Genomic DNA, 8,450 nt, shown 5'->3' with positions numbered 1-8,450 from the left:
TGTTTTTGTAGTTCTTTTCTGTTCCATTCTTTTCTTGTTCTCTTCTTTCAGTTTGCTGACTTTCTTTAGTGATATACTTGGATTCCTTGCTCTTTATTTTTTGCATATCTATTGGTGTTTTTGATGTATGGTTACCATTTGGTTTGTATAGAACGTTTTCTGCAAGTAGCAGTCTAAACGAAGTTGGTGGTTGCTTAAATCTGAACCCATTCTTTTTTTTTTTTTTTTTAAGATTTTACTTATTTATTTGACAGAGAGAGACAGTGAGAGGGAACACAAGCAGGGGGAGTGCGAGAGGGAGAAGCAGGCTTCCCACCGAGCAGGGAGCCCGATGTGGGGCTCAATCACAGGACCCTGGGATCATGACCCGAGCCAACGCCAGACGCTTAATGGCTGAGCCACCCCGGTGCCCCTGAACCCATTCTTTACCCCTCCCCCTCGCATGCTTTGGGTACATGGTATCACAATTTTCATCCTTTTATTTTGTGAATCCCTTAACTGATTTTTATAGATACACTTACTTTTAATGCTTTGCGCTTCCTACTTTTCTTACTCCTCTTTATGGTCCTTCCTTTCCACTCAAAGTTAACTTTGAGATAACTTTTCGTGTAAGGCTGGTTTAGTGTTGATGAATTTTTCTAACTTTCGTTTGCCTGGGAAATTTTATTTCTCCTTCTGTTATTAAATATTATATATTTATATCACCTTCTCTTCTGAATGGTAACCTTGTTGGATAGAGTATTCTTGGTTGCAGGGTTTTTTCTTCAGCACTTTGAATGTATCATACCACTCTCTTCTGGCTTGCAAAGTTTCTGCTAAAAAACCAGCTGATAGTCTTATGAGGTTTTCCTTGTGTGTAACTGTTTTCTTTTCTCTTGCTGCTTTTAAAATTCTTTCTTTATCACTACTTTTTGCTATTTTAATTGCTCCAGTAATTAGAAAGTCTTGGTGTGGACTCCTTGGATTGATTTTTTCAGAGGGCTTTCTGTGCCTCCTAAATGTGGATGTCTGTTTCCATCCCCAGATTTGAGAAATGTTCAGCTATTATTTCTTCAAATGAATTTTCTGTCCCCTTTTCTCTTTCTGGCATCCCTATAACATAAATATTATTATGCTTGATGGTTTTGCTGAGTTCCCTTAGTCTATTTTCATTTTTAAATTATTCCTTCTTCTCTGTCCTGTTCAGCTTGATTGCTTGCCATTGCTCTGTCCTCCAGGTTACCAATCCATTTTTTTTTTTTTTTTTTTTTTTTCCTTTTTTTTTTTTGTTTTTTTTCTNTTCCTCTGCTTTTTAGATTTCAGTTATTGAGTTCTTCATCTCTGGCAGGGTCTTTATGTTTTCTCTCTCTTTGCTGAGGATCTCACTGAGGTCCTCCATTCTTCTCAAGTCCACTGAGTATCTTTATGATTATTACTTTATATTCTCTATCAGGGATATTATTTATCTCCATTTTGTTTAGTTCTTTTGCTGTGATTTTGTCATGTTCATTCATTTGTGATATATTCTTCTGTCTCCTCATTTTATCTATCTGTGTCTGTGTCTCTGTGTTAGGCAAGTCAGCTCTATCTCCTGCTCTTGAAAGTAGTGACCTTATGAAGAAGAGGTCCTGTAGTGCCCTGCATTCAATGTCCTCTGTTCAGCAGAACTTGGCTCTTGAGGGGTGTCTCCTCTGTGTGTTGTGTGGGCCCTACTATTGTGGCTGAGCCATGTTAGCCTTCAGTCTAGTCATCTGCAATGGCTGTTTACCTATTGTTGGCAGGGTTTGGACCTGCGTTGTTAATGGACTAGTCTGCGGCTACCTTGGGCTTGAGTTGGATCAGACCAGGAGTTTGCCAGAGCTACGGTGGCATTGAGCTGCAGGGCACTCTCTCTGTTCTGTCTCCTGAGCAGCTTTCGTTGGTGGGTGGGCCTTGCAGTCAGACCAGGTGTCTGCCCCCAGCCCGCTGCTGGGGCTGTATTCAAACTGGTATATACGGTTCTCTTCTCCTCTCCCCAGAGCAGGAGTCACTTTGGAGTGGTGCTGGCTCTTGTCAAGGCTGCTTGCACACTGCTGTGCTTGTGGTGCTGCTTTGGGCGGACTCCTGCCCAGTCAGGTTGCGGGGTGCAAGTCCACAGGAGAATGCACAGAGGCAGCATTAGTAAGGTTGTGCTGGTCAGCTGTGCGGGGACACCTGGTGCTTCTTTGGGTAGCTGCGGAGGGTGTCCAGGGGTGGCCGGTACTATTAGCAAGCAAGGTTGACTGTTTTTGCTGCACTGGCTCCTGCAGGTGTCTGTGTATCTAGGCTGGGGGTGGACAGGGAAATGGTCCCCACCAGCTCTTTTGTTATTAGATAAGTCTCCCAGAGAATCTTGCCCCTCCAGGACATGTTCTGTAGATTAGTCAAGAAATCTTCCCATATACCCCAGGCATTTTTCAAATCACTGCTTCTATGCTGTATTTTGGAGGGGCTGTTTGTTATGCTGTCCCTTTAAGGGCAGGGATTCGGTTTCCTATCACCCTCCGGCTCTCCTGGAGTAGAGCTACTGATTTTAAATTTCTAGCTGTTAAGTCCCTGATTATAAAAACTCATGACTTAAATCCTTTTGGTTTTCAAAACAGAATGTCATGGGGGATTTGTCTTCCCAGGGAGGGTCTCCCATATCTTTTCTGTATTTGCAGTGGGCATCCCTCCTGCAGAGTGTTTCAGGAGTCAGCTTGGTTCCTGAGCATGTCTCTACCCTTCTTAACATTTTTGATGTGGCCTCTTCTCTATGGTTACCAGTGAAGAGTCTGTTCTGCCAGTCTTTGGGCCATTTTCTGGATTATTTACACTGATGTGGATGTTATCTCAGTGTATGCACAGGAACAGGTAAGTGTAGGGTCCTCCCACTCTGCCATCTTCTTCAGAAGTCTACATTTAAAATTGTAATCTGTATTTTTAACAAGCAGATGATCCTTCTGCAAGAGTGCTATAGGCCGGGGCACCTGGGTGGCACAGCAGTTAAGCATCTGCCTTCAGCTCAGGACGTGATCCCGGTGTGATGGGATCGAGCCCCACATCAGGCTCCTCCGCTAGGAGCCTGCTTCTTCCTCTCCCACTCCCCCTGCTTGTTCCCTCTCTCGCTGGCTGTCTCTATCTCTGTCGAATAAATAAATAAAATCTTTAAAAAAAAAAAAAAGAGTGCTATAGGCCACACGTTGACAAACATTGAGAAATTCTGAAATGCTAGGGTCCCACAACCCATTCTTTGTGATTTCTCTAGTTCCTGTTCCTTGTCTCCTCTGTGGTAACCAGAGTTCTAATTCTCCCAATCCACCTTGATTCCTGACCCCTAGTGTACACACATCTTCCATGTGATCAGTCAAACACTAACTAAGGGAGCTCCTGCTGTGAGGGATTTTGTGGCTATAATTAAGATCTCAAATCAGTTGACTTTAAAATAGGGAGATGATCTGGTAGGTTGACCCAATGACTTGAGTCCTTTACAAGCAGAGAATTTTATCCAGTGGCTCACAGACCAGGAAATGAGAGACATACACTTTCTCTCCTGGAAGCCAGAAACATTGTGGCTATATGAACAGCCACATGGCAAGAAACTGAGGCCTCTAGCTTCTGAGAGTGGTCTCTGGCTAATAGCTGGGAGGAAAATGGGGACCCTCGGGCTTACAGCTGCAAGGAAATGAATTTTGCCAACAACCAGTGAACTTGAAAGAAGAGCCCAAGCCTCAGATGGAACTGTATTGTTGATTAACACCTTGATTTCAGCCCCTGAGCAAAGAATGCAGCCACGCTGTGCCCAAACTTGAGATCTACAGAAAACTGTAACAATTAATGTGCATTGTTTAAGACCACTAAGTTTGTGGTAATTTGTTATGAAGATATAGGAAGTGAATACAATGTCCAGGATTTTCTTACCACTGTTAAGGATGCTCTTGCCACTGATATACCTAGGCCCTGCTCTGCTCACCTGACTCACCGATCCTTTAAGACTTAATACTTCTTCTAAGATTTCCTTGATATATTCTCATCTATTCTTTTACAGTATGACACGTGCATGTCTATTGTTTCATTGATGATACATTATTTTTAATAATATATTTAAATGCTTGTTTCTCCTACAAGTGTGCAAGCTCCCTGGGAAAAGAAACTGTGTTCTATTTAGCTCTGTATCCTTAGTCCCAAGCATAATGAATACCACATGCTAAGATTTGAGTAGATGCTTGCTTGTTTGCTTTCTTGCTGAATGAATGAATGAATGAATGAATGCATGAATGCATGCATGCTAGGAGAACATAAGATAAAACTCAGGTTTCTGATTGGATGGTGGAAGAATGGTAATTCCATTGACTAAATCTGGGTGAGATGACCATGTAATTTAGTGTCCAAACTGGGGCATTTTTGAGTGAAAAGGTGTGCAATAATACTCAAGGATAAATAAGACTGTTCTTGGTGAACTGGGATGTACATTTTAGCTCCTTCTTAATATAAAGAGACTATAAAAAGCCCCATTGTTGTACAAAAGTTTATCTCCTTTAACTTAGCAAGGCACCAGTTTTAAAAACACTCGGTGTATTTATGTTGCAGATACGTAAATACATACATCCCCCACCTTTCAAAAGTACGCCTTGCATCACTTCCTTTTAACAAAAGGCCTGCCTACATTAGTATCCTTTTTTGCTAACTGAAAGAATGCTGAGGAAGATTTTCACTTTTATGGAAAAAAGGCAAAAAGCAAAAGGAGTGTTCAGGAAGCCCTTATGGAGGCAGTGTGCTCCCTGTGCAGTGACAGTGGCGCCGCCAAGCGCCTTCCCCAGGAATTACATTCGGTGTCTCAGAATCCAGCCACCATAACTTTGAGCTGTGTGAACATCTATGCTCTAGTTGGGTTTACTCTGGAATCCGTTAGCAAGATGTGTTCTGAGGTATCAGAAAAGCCCAAGAGAAGTTATTTTTTGGGCCTGGGGATGCTCAAAGCTTTTTCCATGTAAATTTATGGTAATTGCTTCTTCATTTTACACCATTTCGGTTTACAAAAGTTTTAATACAAATGCTCTACTTTCAGAGAGTGAGGAAACCTATAATGCATTTCTTCATTAATTCATTTGTCTCCCACGTATCCCACTCAGAATTGGGTTTCTCTTTAATTTGTTTCTTGGGACTGCCTAAAGAACAATTCTTCACTTTATTTTCCAAATTAGTTGTTTTTTTGTTTTTGTTTTTGTTTTTTGAGAGAGAGAGCACGAGCCAGCATGGAGGAGAGAGGGGCACAGGGAGAGGGAAAGAGAGAATCTTAAGGTAGACTCCATGCCCAGCACAGAGCCCAACACAGGGTTCTATCTGAACACCCTAATATCACGAACTGAGCCAAAATCAAGAGTCAGATGCTCAACTGACTAAGCCACCCAAGTGCCCCTACAAATTAGTTCTAATATTAAACACCTACAAGGTGGACATTTTATAATTATGAGAAAGCATACCACTCCTTCAAAGAGTAAAATTCGAATATTTCTTGCCACACTGTGAAGCATCAGGGAATGTGGTGGAGAAAGTTGCTAAAATTGTGAGGAAATTTTCTTTTGTAATTCAAAAATGACTGATTCAAACTTCATGGTATATTAAGGAGCATAATTTTCCTTTAAATGGAAGACTGTTTAGCAGTGACAGCTATAGCTTGGTGAGCCCGTAGTGTGTCAGGCAATTACTAAACAATACATACATGGTAGTTCTTTTTGTATCTGTTATATTGCTTCCTAAGTTTTCTGCATGTTTGAAGTACCTCATAATGAAAATGTGTTTAATTTTAAAACATTTTGTATTAGTTATATGTAATGTTGAAGACATGAACTTTCTTTCTACAATTACATATATTACCTTATTTAATCCTGTAAGAATACTGAAGAATCACAATTTTGTCACTGATTCATCTTGAAACCTTGGGAAAGTTCTTTAATCCCTTTTAAGTTTAGTTTCCTAACCCTAAAATGAGAATACTAAAAGGCCTTACCTCATAGAGCAATCACTTGTATTAAATAAAGAAATAGGTATAAGTCACTTCAATGTAGCAGGTGCTAAATAAGCAATTTTTATATTATTATAACATCCCATGTTTTAGAAAGGGCTACTAAAACTTACAAAGATAAAGGAGAGCTGGTGTGAAGGCTTAAAGTCCTTGATCTTAGTACAGTGCATCATGACTAACTTCTTACACAGTGATAAATTCACTTTTGTGGTATTAGTAGATAGTGAGTAGATTGTACTTTCCAAAGATGGCCACACAAAAGACTTCAATCCCATATCCTCTTTTGAAACGTGATTTTGCCCTTCTCCCAACAGACGGAGTTGATTTCTCTACCTCCTTGAATCTTAGTGGGCTCTGTGGCTGCTTTGCCTGATAGAATATGGCTGAAGCGATGCTTTGCCAGTTCTGGGTGTAACACATAATGGCCTGGCAGAACTTCTCCTTTTTGTCTCTTGGCACGTTTGCTCTTGGGATGCTCCCTCTTTGAATCAATAGCCATGTACTAAGAAGGCCAAGTCTAATGAGAAGCCATATGTAAGTGCTTTGGTGGTTAGCCAGCTGAGCTCCCAGCCAAGAGCCAGCATCAACTGCCAACTATGTGAGTGTCCATTTTGGACATTTCCACCAATCCAGCCCCCAGATACCTGCAGCCCAATATAACATCACATGAAACAGAAAAACCGGTCAACTCATAGAATTGTGAGAAATAATAAAAAAGGTTTTTCTTACTAAATTTTGGGATGGTCATTTCTGTAGCAATAGACAGCTAATAGTTGCTATGTGTCTACATTGTTTAAACAGAATTTCAGGGCTGGACCAGGATCCTATCTATGATTTAAAGCACTGTTTCTCTGGCATAGTGTTTTCTAGATTCTAAACAACTGCCACATAACTCAGTTTTAGATAATGTATTTGTAAGATTGGAACCACATATATCAAAATTTGTCCAGGACTCGGTAGACCAATACTTGATTTTGGTGCACAGAGCTCACCAGGAGAAAAGTTAAGAATACGAATTAGACATGGTTGTTACTGAAATTCAATGTCATCCTATTTTTCTCTGTGGTGACCCTCTTCCTCTCTTCCCCTACTCAATGTTTTAGATGTCTTCCAGCTAACTATGCCTCTCCAACCAGAACTGATCTTGGTTCCAAACTCCAGATTTTTCCTACTTCCTTCAGATACACCAGGACTTCTTTTTCAGTGAACTTGAACTACTCTGATAAAGGATGAATAATGAAATGTTATTATCTGAGATTAGCATCATATATATGTCACTCCCTTCAGAGATGTGTGCATTTCCACGAGGATCACAAACTCAATTCAAAGTCATGAATGCTTAATGGTGAGGGTGAATGGAATATTTTTTAGGTGGAAGGTTTGATAAAATCTCTACCCAGGTCATTTATGCAGGTGCTAGTAAGGCCTATAAAACAAACCAATAAAGGATATAATACAAATATATATACTTACAGCAAGGTAATTTTAGAAAAGTAATTAATCCATGTGATAATGTCTTAGTGTCAATTGTAAACATTTTTCCCCTTTGAACTAGTAGGCTTTAGTTCATTCAGTTTTACACATGCATAAATTAAGCATATGCACTTGAGTTTCTACAAGGATGTGCACATTTCACATGGTGTATTTCTTGGCAGAGACCCAGCTTCACACACTGATTTACATAATGCAGTTTGAATTAAGACAGAGGATCTGAAGCCAACCACTAACTTTCCTCTATAAAAAGGGTATAAATGACTTCAGGTGAATATGTGTTAGTGGCTGTCTTCTGTCCTTGAATGCTAACTCTGTTATACAGCAATTATATAAATGTGACTAGTCATGTCCTCAATAGCAAATTGCCATGCATTATCAAATTCATTAATTAGGATTCTATTTGTTTTCTATTGTGAAAATTAATCACTTATTACCTTAAATTAAACATTCTCTCTGCTTCAGAACTCTGTTTCCCTAAAGATATTAACTAAGGCAGTCCTGTGGAAAAATGAAAATATCTGATTTTGCATAGATTTGTGAAATTTCTAAACATTATTTCTTACATAATGACTACCATCAATTAAGGAGCCTGCTGCTTAGAGTTAAAAGATGACTTATAGCTGACAAATGGCAAGTATTATCCCAATTAAGGACTTGTTTAGGAGCAATTACTCTCATGGACATTAATCCATTTTTAGAGTTTAAGTATTTGAATGTATGATAGGCTTACAATAAATATCATAGGTCAATCTCTGCATAATTAACCATCTCGTAAACCTTGGTATAAAAAAAGAGCCATTATTCCAAGTAAAGCCTTCTTTATAATTTAGATGTTATTATTTGGGAATTCCAAGTACCCTCCATATGTCCAGTCTGATGATAGTCTAATTTATTCTCAATATTTTCAATTGATTAAAGACATAAAATAATTTCTACCAATTACTGTATGCTGTTT

This window comes from Ailuropoda melanoleuca, chromosome 9 (assembly GCF_002007445.2).
Source record: "Ailuropoda melanoleuca isolate Jingjing chromosome 9, ASM200744v2, whole genome shotgun sequence".
Classification (NCBI taxonomy): domain Eukaryota; kingdom Metazoa; phylum Chordata; class Mammalia; order Carnivora; family Ursidae; genus Ailuropoda; species Ailuropoda melanoleuca.
This window is presented reverse-complemented; position numbering follows the sequence as displayed.